The 20,367-nt window shown below is 44.5% G+C and overlaps 1 protein-coding gene and 1 long non-coding RNA gene across 8 annotated transcripts in view; one reads left to right on the top strand and one right to left on the bottom strand.

Moving 5' to 3' along the window:
* PAK5 (p21 (RAC1) activated kinase 5) overlaps nt 1-20,367 on the top strand; it is a 162,736-nt gene that overhangs the window by 94,587 nt on the left and 47,782 nt on the right. The gene's annotated exons all lie outside the window — the stretch shown is intronic.
* On the bottom strand, nt 7,925-13,130 carry LOC121674737. The gene is made up of 2 exons (XR_006019808.1): nt 12,431-13,130; nt 7,925-11,615 (listed from the first exon to the last, which is right to left on the bottom strand). It is a non-coding gene; the product is annotated as an uncharacterized LOC121674737 (long non-coding RNA).

Raw genomic sequence — 20,367 nt, forward strand, 5'->3', positions numbered from 1 at the left:
CTGCTGCCCAAATTACCAAGCAACACGTGTGCCAAGGCCGGGGGGAGGACAGAGCTCCGAGGGTTTCTTAACTCAAAACTGAGTTAAGTTAACTTTGCTGAGCTTTTCCAGCAAGGATATGTTCCCCTTTAATTGCTGGACTTCTGAGAACGGCTTGACAGAAGAGGAGCCAAACAATCTTGTTTTCCTTTGTTAGCTATTTTTATTTTACCTGGATCATTATTTATCAAAGAGCACTGCTATCACTTGAAATAAACATGTTTAAACATTAATAAGTAGCTTAAGAGATGCTCTTTATGATCCTGTCTGGGAAAACATCATCTGATTTTTGGAGGAGAAAAAATTCAGTGCCAATGTTTTTTCCCTCATGTGTTTTAATATCCCTCAGTAATTACTTTGCAAATGGGAAAACAAAGAAGGGAAATTGCTGCAATCAACTGCCCTTAACACTGCCTTGACAAAAGCCTGACCAAGCCAACAGTGTGAGGAGGGGTTTGTGAGGGTACCTGGGTCTGCACACTCTTCTGTATTATCTGTTATAATTTCAGCAGCATTGAAAGCCTCAAACAAAATCAGAATGTCTTGATGCTACTCATATTTCCAAACTTCTTGCAAAACTGGCTGTCAAAAGGAAGATTTATTCCATTTCCTTGTGGCTGAGCAAGTTGCACTATGTAAGTGCTGCTCCCCGTCCACGTGAGATGCTGGGTTAGTGGCTTCACAGTGATTCAGAAAGTCAAGCCAGAAGGGATTGTTGAGTCATCCTTGTCCTCACTCTGGTGTTCCATGAGCTGCTCTGTTTCCACCTGCTCATCTCAGCACAGGGCACGCAGTGTCTGACTGCACTTCGCTCTGCAGGAAGAGATCCAGGCTTCGCACGGCATCTCCAAGAATTTAAGCGTTTTCTGCTCTATTTCATAGCTTGTTTGAGAGTTTAATGATTCATGCTGTAAAAATACTTTCCTTGTTGGCTTTTCCCTGTCTTCAGCTTCCAGCCAGTGATTTCTTTTATTTGTTACTGCAGAGATAACAAAGCCTTTTTCTGGCGCTGTGTTTTCCTTTGTGAAGGGGGTTTTACGCTATAATCAAGTTACCTCTCAGACAAGCTGAACAGATTGAGCTCCACATTTCTCATTAAAAGAGATTTTTCTCCCACCAGTAATTTTTAGTGCATCCTTCTCAGTTTTTAACATCATCGTGCCAAGGCTGACCCCAAAGCTGTTCCACGATCCATCCCATCAACTGTGACATATGGGGTTGAAGTTGCCTTCTGGCTTGCACGTGTTGCATTTCCAGTTTATGTGGACATGGCCCAAGTGGAATACCCCATCACACAGGGAGGTTGTGCTCTGGTCTCCTGGATATTTTTACAGAGGCATTTTGTTGCTGGCTGCTGTGGCCAGTTCTGTAGGTACATCCACAGTTCTTGTGGTGCCAAAGAGTTTTTGTGTTTTCCTTGATTTTTTTTTGCGATTAAAAGAGGAAAAAAGTTTCACAGTGCAGAGCTGTTCCTGGAGAAAGATGAGTTACTGACTTAATAAACACAGGTATTCCCAGTGCTTTCTTATTTGTTGGTTTTCTGGTTTGGCAGCTAAGCTAAAGTTCAATTAAGTGTCTCTAACCTTGCTGCAGGGAGAGCTGGGGAACCATTTGTTATTTTAAATCTCTTTACTTTTCAATTGTCAAATTCAATTAAGGGAGAATTTATGCTTTCATAGGAAAAGGGCAGCAGCTATAGAAAACGACCGGAGTTGTTCCAGGATCTGTTGAGGGATTTCATGCTTTCAGCAGAGCGATCTTCAGAGGTTTTGGCAGTAACTTCAGAGTTGTGGCAAATAAGTATTTGCTTATCTTAACGTTTGGGGAGTTTAATGTGCATGTTTTCATGCTTTGCAGCCAGGCTGCAACTGCAGAGGGCAGAGCTCAGCAACATCCACCTTTAACCGCTGCTTTTAGCCTGCTTGCAGAAAGTTTGTTTGCACAGGCTGCACCTTGCCCCAAAACTGTTGAAATCAAAAGTGATGTTTCCAGGGAACCCAGACACGTATGTAGAGATTTTGCAGTTGGTTTTGTTTTAATTTCACTGTATCCCAGAAACATTTCTTTCCTTCAAGACCTCATTTCTGATTATTCTCCTGGTTTTGGGAAGAGGGAGAAAAAGGCTTACTGGGCGCTTGTACAATATCGTATGTAAAGACTGTGGGGTGCTTCAGTCGCATGGGTCCTGTGGCAGTCTGAGATTGGTGTTCTCATGGGCTTTGTCAGTGGTGTAAAACCAAGCTGCAGATGTTTCTTGAGTTCACCTGAAGCCACCTCCTAACCAGGGACTCGGGCATTTGTGTTGAGCTGCTGCACATCCAGTGCCTGGATTCAGAGAAGGAGACTTCTGGTGTAAAATACTGTTCTCAGGCTGTCAGGATATTCTGCTGTGTAACCTGGTGAGGTTTCTTTATACCCCTTTGCAGTAAACTTTGAGCTTTTCAGTAGTCTCAGAGCAAATGCTCTTTCTTTTGCTGTCTTGTCCCCTCTCCCCCTCCACCTAATGGTAAAAAGTATTTTCAAGTGCTATTTCACATAAATCTGGGAGGCTGAGTGACTTAGAAGCCAGCTGGGAAGCTGAATGTGTCATCTCTGGAGTAAAACATAGATTTGGGGAGTTTTCATGGGTTTTTTTTCCCAGTGTTGCCATTTCTGGTGGGCTAGCAGATGGAACTGCCCACGAGGCTGTATTTATCCCTGCAAAGCCAGCTGCTGCAAAATGCTGGGGCGAGGGTTGCTTTGACTCCTGTGCTTTGAAGAAGCTTGTTATTATAATGAGAATAATGTCCCTCTGTTTGGCTTAGCAACGTGCTGCAAATCACTATTTGTTCTTGAGCTTGTGTATAAATCCCACTTAGTTAATTTAGGCCAAAGCTGCAAGTCTGTTTTTGTTCCTATGAAAAAAGAAAAGGATCAGAGCAATTTGGGGGCAAACATGATTTCTGCGATATCATCTGGTGAGATATCATCTGCAAAGGTATCTGGTGGCATCCTGGAAATTAAAGGGGTTTTCCCACTGGTGTGGATGTGATGCCATACCCTGCATTCTCCATAAAAGCACAAACGTGGTCATTACGGTGAGTGGCAGTTGGCATTTAGGCATTTGTCACTGGTCCTGAGCGGTCTTGGAAAGGCAACAGCCAAGAAACATGGGGCCAAGAGCACCATAAGCTAAGAAACAGCCAAAATAGCATTAAAACTTTTGATATTCAGGATAAAGAAATGCAAAATCGTAGCACCAGTGGGTTCGCTGTGCAGGTAGAAGAAGAAAGCTAGGATAGTAATAATAAAATAAGTATTTCTGGAAGCTCAGGAAGGCAGAAGCAGGAGGAGTGTTAAGTGCTGGGTGAAGCCCACAGCATCCATGTGGGAGCTGCCAGCAGCACAGCGGGCGCTGGGCAGTGGCTGCTGCCCAGGGACTCTGTAAATCCTGTGGAAATGAATATTTAATAGAGAAATAAAGTGATTATATGTATGTGTAAATGCTGTTTTTATCTCCCTGCTGCCCTATAAATGGCTGGTAGCTATCAGCCCAGGAGGGCTGCAATAATTATGGCTTCACTGACTCGGCTGTTAAAAAATCAATTCCATTGGGATGGTCTTATGCTTTCCTTAATGGGAGGCACTGGAAGCACTAGCCCTATTTTAAGTATGCACCTACAAGAAAAAGGGACTTGCTTGAAATCCAGCTTTCCCCAAAACTGGAAAATTCTGCAAATACTGCTTAGCTGTCTCTTCCTTGGCAGCCTGGGGACACACAGCACTCTCTAAGAGCAGTCGCTTTTCCTGGCGTTCCCAGACGTTTTCCCAGCTGACCATGTTTGGTTTGGTTCGGTTTTACCTTGGCTTGTTTGGTTTTTTCCCCCCAGAGGAAAACTCCAAACTTTTTGCCTGATTTGCATTGTTTCTGTCAGTATTTCACAAGAAAAGGTTTCTGTTTCTGTAGGAGTGCAAGGGAGACAGGTGGAAACCAAGACTTCAGACTGAGCCAAGCACAACATTATTTGTGGATGGATAGACCCATCCTCAGTCTCTGCTTGGGAGCTGATGCTGGGGCTGAACTGAGATTGGTAACATCTGAAGTCTTCAGAAAATGCTTTTATAGCAACTTCCCCTGTGTTGTCTTGTTTCCTAGGGGCAATTTGTAATTTGTTCACTAATAGACTCTCTTATTTAGACAAATTAGACCTTTTTAACACCATTTGTATTAGCTGGTTTTGACTGCACTGTGTTAATTACAACAGGGATGGGGACATAGTAATTGTAGAGAATTGTTCTCTAATTTGGGGAAAACAGGCAACGCTCCGTGCCCAGCTTCCAGTTTGTTTTCACTGTGTTTCAACATGGTACTTAAACCATTAACGTAATCTTGGGGTGGCTGTAAATATGTGAATAACTGGGTAGGAAGGAGTCATAGAACAGTGCAAAAATAGCACCAGGGAGTGCAAACTTGGTTCTATAAACAAAATAAGACCAGGAGGAGGAGGGAAATGAGATGCCAGTGGTGCTGCATCCTGAAGCCAGCATGGATGGTTATTGTGGCTTATATGGAGTACAGGTGGGGACTGGGTAATGCCATCGCATATTGCAGTGGTCTTCATCTTCGCAGTGGAAATTGGGGGGTTATTGCCTGTTTCAGTTGTCCAGGAGATAACTGAAGGCTTTGAGGAAGACCCAGCCAAGGTTCATCAGGCACCACCACCTCAGGGATACATCTCCCAGGTCAAAGCTTTGGTCCCCAGCAGGATCCTCTGTTTACCTTCACTTAATTCCATGGCTCTCATCTCGTTCCCTCCGTGCTGTGTGGAAGAGGAGAGCAGAGAGCCATCTCCCTGCTGAAGCTGAGAACACCCAGCCCTGCTGGAGAGAGGGAGCCCTCCCAGGGCACCTGATCTCAAGCCTGATGGAGAGGACAGTGCTGCTCATGTGCAAGGGGACTGGGGTAAACAGTGTGCATCAGGACATTGGTTTCTCAGAGCTTGACTGTATTATTCTGTGTTTTAACATCTCTCTGGTGCTACTAAATCAATAAGTCTCCAATGCTGAAAGAATATAAAATACTGGCAGGGTAACAAAGCATATTCCTCTTTAGTGCAGAAGTCTGGAATTTTGGCATCCCCAACATGTTGAGGGTGTTTGAGCCTTCTCTCAATCCATAGGAACTTCTTGGCTACAGAATCACCTTTTAAAATTTTTAATACTTTTCCTACTATTTTCTGGCTTAACAGAATCACAGAATCATCAATGTTGGAAGAGACGTTTGAGATCACCCATCTAGTCCAAACATTCACCTAACACCACCATAATCAGACCCTAACCACCAGACATACCCAGATGCTTCTTGAATACTTCCAAAGGCAGTAACTACCACATCAACTTCTTCCAATGCCTGACCACTGTTCTAGTGAAAACATTTTTTCTAATGTCTAATCTGAATCTCCCCTGGCACAATATAATGCCATTTCTTCTCATCCTTTCTCGTCAGACGTGGCAGGAGAGACTGATGCTACCTCACTACAACCTCTGTTTAGGTAGCTGTAGAGAGGAATGAGGCCCCTCCCCAAGCACCTTCTTCCCCAGACTAAACAACCACAGTTACCTCGACCCCTCATCACAGGAGATGTTTTCTAGACCTTACTCCAGGGTTTTGCTTCTCTGCACTTGCTCCAGCACCTCCATGTCTTTTCTGAATTGAGGAGCCCAAAAACTGAGCACAGGATTTGAGATGTGACCTCACCAGTGCTGAGTACAGGGGGACAGTCGCTTCCCAGTCTTGCTGGCCACACTATTCTTGAGAGAGGCCAGGATTCCTTTGGCCTTTTTGCCCATCTGGGCTCATATCTAGCTGCCTATCAAGCTGCACTCCCAGGTCCCTTTGTGCTTGGGTGCTCTCCAGCCATTCTTCCCCAGCCCATAGTGCCACATGGGGTTGTTGTGACCCAGGTGCAGGACCTGGCACTTGGCCTTGTTGAACCTCACACAGTTGTCCTCAACCCATTGATCCAGTCTGTTTAAACCTGCTTGATTTAAAGTTGTGGAGATCCCCGCAGCCCGGCCTGACACCTTTCCCCACATCTTAAAATGTTTTAATTGTGCTCCTCTGCAAGCCCTGTGCAGGTTATGTAGTGAAAGGGTTCCTTCACTGCTGCTCAGACAGAGGTGGTGATCCCCTTACTTGCCCTGCACCCATGTCTTGAAACCATCTTACCAGACTGTATCATGGCACTTTAGAAAGTCATATCTCTTTTTAGCCTGACTTCCTAAGGAGGCTTAAGTGCTCAGTGCTCTGTTTATATCCTCATCCCTCCCTTGGAGAACTTTTGAACCCGTGGGCCCAGATCAGCCAAATTTATCAGCTGAAAGTGTTGATGGTAGTAAGGCTGCAAGGGTTTTTTTTGGAGATAGATAAAATGGTGACACTGAAAAAAAGCACTTCTGTGTCAGCTCATGGCTGATCAGACATGAATTCCGCGGGAGGGGCTTGCAGGCACCCAGGCACACAGCAGCCGTGGGAATTGCTGCTTTTGCAGAGCCACAGCAGGAGCAGCTCCTGCTGCAGAGGTGCCTTGGCAGTGTTGGGGCTCACAGGGCCCCCCCATTCCTCTTTTGGTGGGGCTCAGCCATGTGAGAGGCTGTTTGGCTGTAAATACCTGCCTGTGGTGGAGGGGACATCACCACAGGAAAGGGGCTTTGCAGTGTTACAAAATTTGGCAATGTTAGGGAGGAACAGAGAAAAACTTGCATTTTCATTTTTGCACTGTGAGCATACAGTGGGAAATCATGAGGGTCACAATAGTTTGGCTTTTTTTTTGAAGCTCTGTGTCTTGGAATGAAGTGATAGGGAATCTCTGATTTTGGGGTTTCATAATGGCTTTATGCACTTCTGGCACTGGAGAAAATGTTGAATGAAGCCAAGCTACAGGGTCAGGCTAGGGAAAGCTGATTCAAGCTGTATCTAGTCATGCATGAGTGTATGTACCTACATGTATGTGCTGTTACGTGCGTGTATAGGTATTTATTTGTGGGCACGTGGGCTGATGTACTGTGTGCTTCTGATGGCGGGGTGAGAGTCAGTATTTTAATTTCAAGACTGAGAATACAGCGCTAAAAGAACCCCCCCGTGGAGCCTTATCCTGGGGGGCAGATGAGTAAGTCTGACAGCTAAACTAGATCTTGTCACCATCCAAAACCTGTGAGGTCCTTCAGGCTTTGCGCCTTTTTCCTGAGGACACACGGGATGATTCCCCGCGGGCTCACCTGACCCGAGTTCAAAACAAACACACACCCTCGGCTCGTATCTCAGGAGCACGGAGCTCGTGTAAACTGAGCGCTCTCAGCAGCAGCCTCAATGAACTAAATCCTTCCCAGGGAGCAGGAGATAATCGCAGGAGGAGGCTCCGTTTCCCCCGCTGTGCATCTGTCAGGCAGCTCCCGCAGGGAGGGTGGGAAGCGGCTCTGCCGGCGGAGCCCCGTGGGGACCAGATGGGTGGGGATTAAATCTGCCCTGGTGGGGGGAATTGGGAGCGGCGCTGCCGGCGGCTGCGTCCAGGTGCACAGGGGAGCATCCCACTGCGGCCGCTGCCACTCGGGCTCGGTTTGGGGAATGTACAGTTACTTAGAGGAGGAGGATGTGCTGCGGGCTGCTGAGGATGCTAAATACATTCCTTCTCCAAAAATGATTGCATTTGAGACCGGAAGGTGGAGTTGGAAATGGTTATTTGCTTATCTCGAATAGCTTTTTTTTTTTTTTTTGTCTTAAGTTTGAAGTTTATACCTGTGTCTTATGGTTTCAGTGGGAATAAGCTCTGCTTCTGTTTCAAGTCAGCGTTTGCCATGACAAAGGTTGTCTCATGTCAGTGTATAATTGTAAAAATACTGCAGAAAAGAAGACAAATTAACCTTTAATAAGCAGGATTACAACATTTTGTTTCTAATTTCTAGGACATGACTCTGAGCCTACTGTAAACAATACTTTCTGGTCATTTAAATCACTGCTTTACTCCAAGAAGAATTAAAATACCCTAAAAGAAATGGCATGTAACATCAGCAAAAAAGCAGCAAGCAAAACTGTCAAGTGCCTCCATTCTTCTTCTCTGTTCTTTTTAGCCTCTTGTATCTTTTGGGATCTTTGAGCTAAGAGCTGAGGTTCCCTACATGTGCTTCTCTGATATATTCTACCAACTTCTTTACGGTGACCTCTCATTGCAGTAGTCATCAGGGATATGTTGCGTGACTCCAGCAAAATCATCATCAGTTATCAACAGTTTTGCCTTTTGTTATGTGCACATTGTATTATATCCTTGGCTTCCAAAGTGTTTTCTTCCTTGCTTCAGGAATCTTGCTTTCAGCCTTCACCCTTCAGTCTTCATGAAATTAATTAAAAAATAGAAATTTCCAAAGTTAGATGTTTTTCTGCTTGGAAAGTCTTTGAAGCTTGAATTTCTACTGTCTTGCTTTTTCTGCTGTACCCTTGGTAGCCTTTTGTTCAGAAGGGTGTGGGTCTTCAATACTCCACTTTCTTACTGGCACATATGCCAAACTTCAGTACTTTAATAAGCACGTTATTGACGCTGGGACCTTTTGCACTGGGTTTCTCATTCTTCTCATGCCGTTTGTTATTTTTGGCCTATTAACTCTGATAGATGATTAAATTTAATTCTATGAAGTTGAACTTGATTATTTAACATTAATTAAACTACTCTGTGTTTCCATTCTTCAAATCTCTTGAGAAAGAATTACAATATTCCCTTTCTGGTGTAACCTACATTAGGAGAATTGACTAAACTTTGTAAAGCTGAATAAGAGGGATAGAGCTTATTGGTTTCTTCAGGGGAATGTTGGTAATGCCTGGTGTTCAAGTTGAAGTGATGGAGACACTGGGCAGTGCTTTGCCATAAAAAAAACCTGTAAGTAGAGCTGGTTTCCCTTCTTTTTTCTTTTCCCCCTGTTTTTAAGAATAGCCTTCAAGCTTCTGGTTTCAGGAGTCTCTTTATATCTCGTCCAAATTCTCTCTGTGTGAGACCTTGTCCACAAGCATAGTATAAATCACAAATTAGGTAGTATAGGCTGTCTGAACCAATATTTTAAAATTAAAGTCCTTCTTATTTTAACCAGGGGCTTCAGAACTGACTGAGTTGATTTAATCAACTTGAACATATTTAATTTGGTATAAAATATAATGTTGACCTGGATTTATTTTGAAAGGATTGAACAGTTATGAGACTTAGATTTTCATCTGGGTTTTTTTAATTTGATTTATGTATCTTCCTCTGTGGCATATTGTAGACAGTTCTTATGAGACATTTCAACTCTTTAATTTAATTCCTTTAAGTGGATGCTCATACCATAGCTGCATATAGCAAAAGCTTTCTCAGTTATGTTTCTGGTACCACTTCTTGAGTTTATTCTGCTAAATGTTTCCCAGGGGTTTTCTCTAATACTTCCATTAAATCCACTGCTTTTCAAACATTGCTGCCATAAATTCTCAGGCTAATGTATCCAAAGGAAACAAATAGGAAGATGAAGTAGAACGTTTTGTACCTGGACAGATACTACAGAGGTTGTCCCCTGGGCTGGTTCAGCCTGATGGTAAATCTGTTGTAACTGCCCGCTTTGCCCCCGATGTGAGCTAGCAAACGGCTGCATCCTGTCCCAGGTGATTCTGCTGGATTGATGTTGGCATTGGGGTGTCTCCTGTGTGTTGTCTGACTGGCACGTGCGGCACAGCTCCGCTGCTCCTAAAGCAGTGCATCACAGCTAGGAAAATGAGAAAGCAATGTAAAATGCATGACTGGCTGGTTTGCCAGTCGAATAAGAAATGGTTTCTAGAGGCCGTGAATTATGCGCTAAGTCATTTTTAATATTAATTTTATTGGCGCTTTATAAAGTGGCTCCAGCAGTGGCATTTTGAAAAGGTTCAAAATAGTTACAACCTGCAGCAAAGGGCAGCTCCAAAAAAATGATTACTTTTCCAGGAAAACCAATGGCAAAATAAGCAACTTCTTGCCTCAGGGAGGAAAACCAGACCTTGGTCCTGCAAACTTTGGTACTTTGCAAACTTTACTCTGCTTTGCTTTGAGTACAGGAATAACCTCATTAAACCTTTTTTAAGACCAAACAGCTGGAATAAAGTTATGCCTGTGTGTGTGTAGGATCAGGGCTTAAACCCCCCCTCAGCATCAGACCTGATCTGTGTCTCCACCTATGGGCTTGTGATTTCCCATGGAAATGCTCACATGATGAGGAGGGGTCTCAAAGGTCTGAAATCCAGCACGGGCTCCTGGGGTGGTGTGGGCAAATCACTTCAGCCTGCAGCTGAATGGGGCTTGTGCCACTCGGTGTTTCCCTGCTCTGCCTTTTCCATGTAGGCAGCAAGTCCTTCGGGGTGGGACTGCATTGGATGTGCAGCAGATGCAGATCTTCCCCGGGAGCAGACCCTGCAGTCTTTGTAATAACTGGGATGAGTTTGGCTCTTTGGCATCCATTAAAGAAAATTCAGACAAAGCCCCTCAGAAGAATTAAATCAGCATAGTTCCTGAAGTGGAGCTGGGATTGGTGGTGTTAAGATGTCTGGTTTAGAAATGTATTTTAAAAAATCCTCTGCAATACCAGGGCATAGCCAAGTAAAAGGTATTCTGGGCCAGGTTTTGCAGTTACTTGGGCTTCAGTGATGTGCGAAGCATTGTGTCGACACAAGATCTTTTCCCTGTCTGCACAAGTGGTGTTTTTACCACGCGTTCAGAGTTTTTCCCTGTGTGCGGAAATACCATTGCTCATTGAATTTATTGTTGCTGATGGGACTGAATCATCTGAATAACTCCCTGAGGCAGGATGCCATGGAGTAATCCATGGGGCCTCATCCTGTGGGATGCAGAGGGCTCCTGGTACCCAGCGCAGTGTCAGGTGAGGATGGGTCTTGAACCTCCCCTTGGCCAACGGCTAAGGGTCCCTTGGTGTGGTCCTGCTGGAGATACCTCTTCTTTCCTCTGGCTTTAGCAGCTGGGAAGTGTTCAATACCATTCCTGGGTCTGGGATTCTGAGCAACAAACCTGGGCAGGATGGACAGCTTTCTTGGCAGAGAAGGAAAGAAAAACCTGAGTTGTGCTGGCCCAGGTCTGTGTGCACATCTCAGTGTTTGGAGGAGGCGCTGGGAGACACCAATACAGGAGTGTTTAGAGATGGTGGTGAGGAGACTTCTAAAGATGCTCTGTTAAATCCCTGCCTTGAATAAGACCTTGCAAAGTTCTGGGCCTGCTTCTCTGCTCCAGCTGTTTTTCCTGTTCTCCAAAACAGTATTTTTGATAAATGTGCCATGTCCTTTTTGTTAAAAAGATGTATTTCAGTTTTCATCTGACTCATGGTGGGATGTTTCTTTTGGTCTCCCTTCACATCTTTTCTGTAATTGTTTTTAATCATTCGTAGCAGAATGGGTGAATTCCCTTCTCAGCCTTTCCCTTCATGAGCTCCCAGGGGCCTTTGTATGAGTTTTTCCTTCTTCACCAGCTCTGTCCTTGCTTGCAGGGTACCCTCCTGCAAATCCCCAGATCGCTGGGTATTGGCCACCATGGGTGTTGTTCCTGTATTGAAAGGGAAAATATTTAGCAGCAAGTAAAATGTTCACTGGTGGAAAGCTACAGCATCTGCAACCCTCGGTTGTGTTTATGTTAGCAATTTCAATATCTTTGCTGTAATAACAGTAATTTAAACAGGTACTGTTGACTGAAGGGCAATTAGGGATTGTTGAATTTTGCATTTCCCTGATACTCACCACAAGCTGCCACTGAGCCCCACTCTGCTGGTATTTATAGAGCTACGACTGAGCAGCTCCTTTGAAGTCAGAGGCAGCAAAGGGACGTGGAGCTCGTGGAGCACTGGGAATGGCCCCCGGCACGGCTCCCCAGCCACGGGCCCTGTTGCTGGATGTGGTCACAGAGGTTTGGGTTTTTTTCCTTCTGCAGAGATTCCTTCACAGCTGCTCTTCCTGACAGCCTGATTTATACCCTGGGATTTATGGAGCTGAACAAATGATTATAGAAGAGCTATGTGTTTTATTACACGGGGACCAATTTTCCCAAGCCAGAGGGCAAATCCTCTCTTCTCTACCTGCAGCTGCTGTGCATCCTCTTTGATAGTCTGAAAGCTGCAGATTAGGGGATTCAGAGGGCCAGAAGAGTAATTTATCCTCCTTTGGAGCCCAGGAGTGCAGTAGGTGTTGCTGCGGTTTGCCACCAGCTGTGACCTTGCTGGGGGATGCAGCAGGGTATGGGATGTCCAGCAGAGCACAAGGGGAAGCAAGTTTTTCAAAATGGGAATTGGAGGAATTTTGTTTTAATTTACATTTACTGGGTTTTTAGTCTCAAAGGCCATTACAGGAGGGAAGCTGAGCACTTACCTCCATCGCCGTGAGCTACTTCAGTAGTCCAGGATCCACATCAGCACTGCCAGAGGTAATGAGATGTGCGTTAAAAGCGTTGCCTACTCCTCCTCTCTCCCAAGCATTCCGTAGCAGTAGGCTTGCACTGATGTTGCCAAGTGTGAGATCTGGCCCACAGGAACCTCACTGGTGCTGCCCAACAAGCCAGAGGAGACCTGGCTGGGCTCTGGGATCCTGGCACTCTGCAGTCAAGAAATGCAGATTTCCACGTTTGAACCAAGCCCATCGAGCCTGGAGCACTGCCAGCACCACAGAGTTGCTGTTTCCATGGAGGCAGCTGTGAAAGCAGATTTTTCCTTTTAAAGAAGGCAGAGCCTGGGACAAAGCACATGTACTCTAATGGGGTGGAAGTCCTTTACCAGAAAGTGAACCCCTTTAATTGCTCCTGCATAAATGAGATGTTTCTGAGGCAGTGGATGGAGATGGGATGTTACTGATCTCATAAAGTCTTGCTTCCATGGGAAAAGAGAGAGGGGTAAAGAGCTGAGCCCAAAGGAGTTTTATGGATTTGTGAAGAGGGCTGACGGGTCTGTGTCTAATTAACTCATTCTGAGTGATCAGGCTGCTGGGAGAAATACAGAGGGCAGACACAGCAGAGGGGACCTGCAGCTGCTGCCACACTAATTGTGCTACCATCACTTCACCTCATGGCTGATCAGATCCTCCTCCCTCCGCTTTAAGAGATGCTGGGCTGCCTTTCCTCTTCCATACTGAATCAAGTCAAAGCTGCTCGATTGATTCAACTCCTTCTCACCTGGCCTCTCCTCCCTTGCTGAATTTTCTATTGCATCTGTCCCCTCTGGCTCAGCCTCCCCTCCTCTAGGAGCCACTCACATTGATTTCTCCACGCTGCTCTTGTCTTCCCAGAGAAACCCAACACTATTCCTGTGTTTGTGCCTCCTGCCCTGCCCTCACCGCTCCTGCATTTCCCACTGCAGGCCCCTGTCTTCCTTGCCACGCTGCTGACCTGTGCTGGTTTCCCTGTAGGGATTGTCTATTCCTTGCATCCTTATTACAGGCACATGCACAAGGGCTTTTTCTTCAGCGCTGGGAGCACCCTTCCATGCAATTGCTGCCTCATCAGGGAAATGGAAATTGATGCTTTTGCTGGTTGGGGGATGTCATGGTGTGGTGGTGGCTCCTCACCTGCCCAGTGAAAAAGAGCCTGGTGCTGGTAAAGCACAGAAGAAAGCCCTAGAGTGCTGGCTCTGGGAGGGGATAATGCTGCTTTTCCTGTTTTCTGATTCAGCAGCATAGATAGTGTTCAACATACAGAAGGCCTTTGCACAAAGATCAGGCGCACCGCGGAGCGGATGGATCACGGGGCGAGGAGGAAGGCAGCAGCGGGAAGCAGATGGGCAGCACAGTGTGGGGCTTTCCATGGCATTTGCTGCTTTGCTGTTGGAAGCTCAGAAAGGAGTTGCAGTAGGACCAAAGAAAGAGGGAAAAAAGATTGAAACTCATCAATATTCAGAAGAGCAGACAAAACAAATATATTGACCTAAATGACCAGTGGTGACTCAGAAGCTTAAGGGAAATATATGTAAATAGTGCCATTAACAGCTCGAGGGCTATGGGGAAAAGGGGCTGCTGACTTCTGAAGGAAAATGCAAAATAATGGAAATAGTTTCTTTGAGGGTCCACTCTCTTCTGCCCTCTGTCCTTCCCCACAGAGACTCATTCCAAAAGAGACTTGTAAGTTAATATTTTAACTTCTACCAAAACCAATTCAAGCACTGCTGCCTTCCTTGGAGTGTTTCATAAAGCTAATTTGGAGAATAATTCGGTCTGAATCATCTCCACGTGATGCATCCATATGAAATGCAGACTGATTGCAATTTCTGCCTGTGTTTCTCCCAGCTGAAAGCAAGCTGACCTGCAGGTTTTTGTTTTGGTGCATCTATAGGAAAATTTTGCTTTGCTGGCCTATTGTAATTTTTTTCCTTATTCCCAATTTTTTAAAATAAACAGAAGGGATTAACTGGAGTGGAAGGCTTAATTGACCTCTTTCAAACAAATCTCTTCCCTAGGGAAGCTTGAATTAAACCCCCACTTTCATTCCTGCAATTTAACTGACTGGTGATATCTCATCTGTAAAACAATGTACTCTGATTAAGCCTTAATGTCTTAGACTTTCAAAAGCTGATTTTATAGAGATACAGAATTTGTAACACTTGTCCTAAAACCTGCCATGTTAATCATTTATTAATGTTCTATTCTGGTTGTATCTTTTACATTTATGTTTGCCTCTGTATTGCCTTGCTGTGTATTTATTGATTTCAGTTCATGATTACATTAAGGAAAATCCTTTTTATCTGCTACCATGAGGAATTTCAGTTGAGGATAGTTCTTAGATCTTGTATTATTTTCCAGCAAACTCTGCGAGTCAAGAAGGGAGAAGGGGGATAAATTTGTTTTTGATAGCCGGAGGTGACAATGTAGGTAGGGACAGAGTTAGTGATGAAGGTGGATTTGAGATAAAGTTTCCCTGCATAAGCAGGGAAAGAAGGAGTGGTGTGGAAAGGATAGGCAGGAGCTGATGGAATTAGTCCTTTGGGAGCCAGCCCCAGCTCAGCACATGGAGCAGAAGCATGGCAAAACTGAGAGCCCAGGAAAAATGGGTGATGTGGAAGATCTGCAGGATGTCCTGGCTCTGCTTGGAAAGTGGAAATGGAGAAGGAAGCTACTACTGAGTTCCCTTCGAGCTTTTGAGATTGAAATATGCCTTTAGCCAAGAGAAAGAAACCCTGCAGTTCCTCCTCCCAATCCATAATTCCCTTGTTCTGATTATTACCAAGTGTGGAAGCATTTGCCTCTGCACACGTGATGGATGCCAGCGGCACTGGAAAGCTGTCCTTGGAGGGGGAGAAAAAGAAGAAAGTCTTTTCTTGCTGGAGCAGAGTTCAGTGGATCATTTCAGATGCTCATGTTCAGATTATTGTCCTTCTCCTTTGCCTTTTCCTCTGAATTAGAAAACTGCCTATTAATAAGCTGGTAGGCGAGCAGTGATTTTGCATGTTAAACAGTGTGATTGCTTCATCCCAGTGGGATTGTGCTCTCTCTGAGTTGGACAGCTGAAAAATACATCTATTGGTAATTAAATTAGACTTTATTTACAAATATTGGCTCAGAGGTTTTCCAAGTCGGAAACTTTGATTCCTTTTCCTTTTCTGATGAGCATAAGCCTTGCTGGATTCAGACCAGATAATGTGAAGCTCAGTCTTTTTCCAGCTTTAGAAAATCTTGGCTTAGGAAATATTGATAAAAGGGCACTTTGGTTTCCATTGGGAAAGGGGAGATAGTGGCAGCAAAGGAGAGGGAGGGAAGCCACATCTCCTCTGGCCTCTGTTGCAAAGAAAGGGAGCAGGAAAGAGGCTTTCTTAAATAAAGTCAGCTGTGTGCCCCCTCCCCTCCTCTTGGGTGTACTGCCACCAGGGAGGGTTATTTTTTCAATTGTTCCTATCTTAGGAGAGGGAAACAAAGAAAAAGCGGCTATTTCTTGGGTCAGAGTTCTCCCTCCCCCTGAAGCCAAGAGCAGTTGCATCAGGACCCAAATGATGCTCCAGAAAGCCCGAGACTGAGATGACACAGCTCTGCAGTGGGGAAAAGACAGATGAGCTTTGAAGATGAGTTTGGGGAGATACGAAATGCACAGCAGCAGGTGCCCAGCTCTGCTCTGGGTTTGATTGTGATCCAGGTGCTCAGGAGTGAGATTTGCCCTAACCAGGCTGAGAGTGACGCTTACAATAGAACTCTTAGCATTCTGGCATCTCCTTTGAGTTTCAAAATTCCTTTCCAGTAAGTCAAACCCTATAAAAGAAGTGTCACACCACCCCAGTAAATACAGTCTTTATTTCATTTCACTGTAGGTACCCAGCTGCATATTTGCTATTCTAAAAAATGAATCCATACCCTGAATGAACTGATGTTTTAAAATGGTACCATGGGTAGTTAAAGGCTGCATGGCAGCTCCAGTGCATATCAAGCTCTTCCAGCCTGAGCCCCTGCTAGTGAGAGAGAAGGAGCTCACATGGACTTTGCACTGATTTATTCATATCACATCTCTTACGTGGGCGAGCTGAGCCTTCAGCTTTTGGCATCCTGGGCGTTGGTTACTTGCAAGGACACGCAACAAGTAAGAAACACGGGGGGACAAGATGATGTAATTTCCATTTAAAACATTCAGCCTGAGTGTTACAAGGAGAAAGAATAGTTATAATAACACAGCTGATTGCTGTCAGAGTACTAAAAGGGAGTTTTATTGGAAAAGGTATTATACAGCCCACTGTGCTTTGCATAATCATTTTAAAAGCAGTTCAGGACATCTTCCTGCCTTTATCCTGAAGAAGGTAGAAATAATTTAGAAAGCCAGGATTGTCAGTATGGCTGAGCTCAAGGCTCAGTTACACACACCGGGGTGGGTGCACAGGGTGCAGATGCAAGGAGTGGAGAGACTGAATTACAGGGGTAGGGTGTAAAAAGATGTTCTGGTCATCCAGTTGTGGTGTCTCAAAGCAATTTGAGTCTCATGGCTGTTCTAAAATCATCTTTCTGAAGCCTTTCTATTGCCCCATGAAGCAAACAGCAAGTCATCTCAGATGCCCACCTAGAGCACGACAACCTTCAGATCAGCTGAAACAGAAAATACCAGGGTATTTATTGAGTCTTATGTTCAAAACTTGAGAAAAAGCCTAAATTGACATTTTGGGGGGTTAACTATATCTTAAATAGCTTTTGAGTTTTACATGATTCCATATTTAAGTACAAGAGGAAAACGGTGAAAATTAAATGAGAGATTTTGTAGGACAGCATATTTCATTAGAACAGAAACCATCGTCTTTTTCTGGTAAGAAAATATTTCTGTTAGGATCTGAATTCCTTCTGCACATTTAATTTCCCTCTCAGCCAGCGACTCTGCAGTCCCTTTTTTCCTGAAGTGCTGACTCTGGCCCCACCACTTGACATAACCACACATGTTCCCTTAATGCATTTTTTTGCAGTCACTTTCCTGGCTCATCTTTTGATTTCCCAGTTGTATCAGCAGCTTTGTTGGAGTCATTCCATAACGAAGTGGGGAATGAATGAATTAATGAATCTCCCTGCCTCTGGAAACAGCAGTGGATGCAATCAGAGTCAGCATGCAGAGATGTCCTTTTCTGTTAATTATTATCTTCTAATTGATGGTGTATTTTTGATGCTGAGCCTTCAAGAAGGACTTGCAATCTCAGATCTAAATATGCTAATTTTAAATATACATGTATATATTTAAGTATAAACAGAGGGGTTGGAGTCTGATGGGTCACTGGTGCCATTTTACCGAGCAGGATGGGAACCTCGGGGATCTGTGAGCCATTGATTGCTGAGAGACGATGGCCAAGTTCTTCACTGCTGTGTAGCCTCAGCATCTTGCCCTGAGTGGTAAATAAGATTTATCAGAAATTACTTGGAGAAGATCTTGCCTTCTCTCACAGACTCCTTGTTATGATGGTGTTTTCCCGATGAGACAGCCTTGAGAGCTGCTGTAGAATCAGTCAGTGCAGACTGGGGAACGACGATGCCATGTTGTTCCAGCAGAAGTGTTTCTTATGGGAGAGAAGTGGCTTTTTAACATAATTGTCTAAAAGTTTGGGAGCTGAATCAGCTCGTACACAAAGTCACATGGCAGCTTCTCATGCTGTTTCCAGAGCAAGATTTCTGGGAGTCATCTTAGCTGCTCCCTTACTCACCTGGCAAACTCTTTTCCTTGGTTTTTTGTTTTTTCTGCGAGGCTAAAAGTGTCCTTTTGGACCATTTTAGATTAAACCCCTCATCCTGGAGAGGGCCTGGAGAGGCCCTTCCCAGAAACAGGGTATGGATGGGCCCGGCAAAATGTAGTGATTCATGTGTGTGCATCCTTCCTCGGAAGGAAGGGATGGGAGCCACCTCCTGTAGCAGACAGCATCTCTAGGAGGATGGCAGTGGTGGCCATCTGAGATGCAGTAACCTCTCCAGTTGCTCAAAACCTTCCTGCAGTCAAAAAACATTTCTATTTTTGGTATTTAAAAGGTGGAAAACAATAAAAAACCTCCCAGTATCATTAATCTTTCTGGATTTGCACTGATTTCCCAGAGATAAAAACGTGTGGGTTCTTTCATTCAGTTTACTGTAGTTTTTGTTTGCTTTTCTGTGGCTGGTCTGAAAACTTTGATATCAGCTTCAGAGATAAGGTGTAAAGAGTCTTCATTACCTCCCAGGTAGAGGGCAGGTGAGACCCATCATTTCCGAACTGCTGTCTGAAGGTGGGAAAACACAAAGTTTGCATGGCAGGGTCGCTTAGCTCTGAAAAAAAATCAGTGTTGGGGAATTCCTCAGATGCAATTATTGATTGCTGGGGATGATCCAGAGGGAGGAGGACTGAGCAGACACTGCTTTATAAACATTCCATGTTCTGTATAAAGAGCTTATGGTAAACTTCCTGAAGGAGGTAATAAATAGTAAGCTCTAGTAACTCTTTAAGGGATCAGTTCTCATTTTTAATGTGGAAACAGTATGGCCTGACAGCAACTCAGTAGGTAACAGGGTAAGAATTGACTTTCAGACCAGTTTTCCAGCACAATGCAGTGTGGGGGAAAAAAAAAGACAAGAAAATAATGTAAGGAATAAAAACTTAAGGTAGACTCTACACACCTGTGATTTATTGTAGACTGTGGAAATATTTCCTTTCAATTACATGTTACAGCAATGCAGAGTAAAACCAGACAGAAAGGTAGGGAACCTGCAGTGATAACAACAGGCATGATTTTCATCTTGCAGGCACTTGGTGTGGATACATTTATCTATAGATATGTTTGTTTGCATTTTAAAGGTATTTTGACATTCCAAATAAACTGATTTTGCACCATTTCTTGGCAAACACAGGTCAGATCCTGTGTTTCATCCTAAAGAATATTCTTATGAGAGGCTTGCTATTAATAATGAATGAATAATGAAGCATCTGTTGCTGTTGATCATTCATTGGAAAGCAACGTTTTTTTACAAATGTTATGGTAACAGAGCAATTCCTCAGAGCCAGCACAGCCTGTACTGTTTTAGAAGTAAAGTAAGAAATGCAGTGATTATTATTGTAGGAAAATGAAGTGTGTTGAATACAAACGTACCAGTGAGGAGTTGTGGCAGGAGGTCGATTCCAGAGCCCCGGTGTCATTACCTTGTTTCAATGGCGCGTGATGCTGTCACAGGGGTGTGTCCCCAGCCAGTCCCATTCGTGCTTGTCACTGTGACACTCTCTGGGGGCTGTAAAATCATTTGTGCTGGGGCAGGCGCCCCACTGGAGCCCCTACTTGATGCAATTTTGATGTGTTCATGGATGCAACCAACTGAAAATCAGTTGGTTTCTAGACCTAGAAAACATTTTGCCTCCTTTTTTTTCCAATTGAAAGCTGTCTATTAAAAATTATCAGCATACATCCACAGTAATTACAGGCACTTGTGAGAAACCATGCAGTCCTGGGATAAGTCCTTCAGGGAGCTGTGGGAAATCCCTACTGCAGCATACCATGCTTTGGTCACTGTTGAAGTCACACTGATGATGCTGCACCTCAAGCGCTGTGTTCAGTTTAGGGCTCCTCGCTTTAGAAAGGACATTGCTGGGGAAGGCTCTGGAAAACATGTCCTAGGAGGAGAGGCAGACGGACCTGGCATGGCTGGGAGGACTTTATTACTCCTACAGCTACCCAAAAGGAGTTTGTAGTGAGCTGGGGTTGGTCTCTTCTGTCGTATCTCAGCTGAAAGGACAAGAGGAAGTGGCCTTTAGCTGCACCAGGGGAGGTTCAGATTAGGTACTTGAAAAAATGTTTTAACTGAAGAGTGGTCAGGCATTGGAGTAAGTTGCCCAGGGAGGTGGTGGAGTCACCGTC

The sequence above is a fragment of the Corvus kubaryi genome, unplaced genomic scaffold (genome assembly GCF_017639235.1).
Source record: "Corvus kubaryi isolate FWS band 111438036 unplaced genomic scaffold, C.kubaryi_AGA036_p1.0 70, whole genome shotgun sequence".
Classification (NCBI taxonomy): domain Eukaryota; kingdom Metazoa; phylum Chordata; class Aves; order Passeriformes; family Corvidae; genus Corvus; species Corvus kubaryi.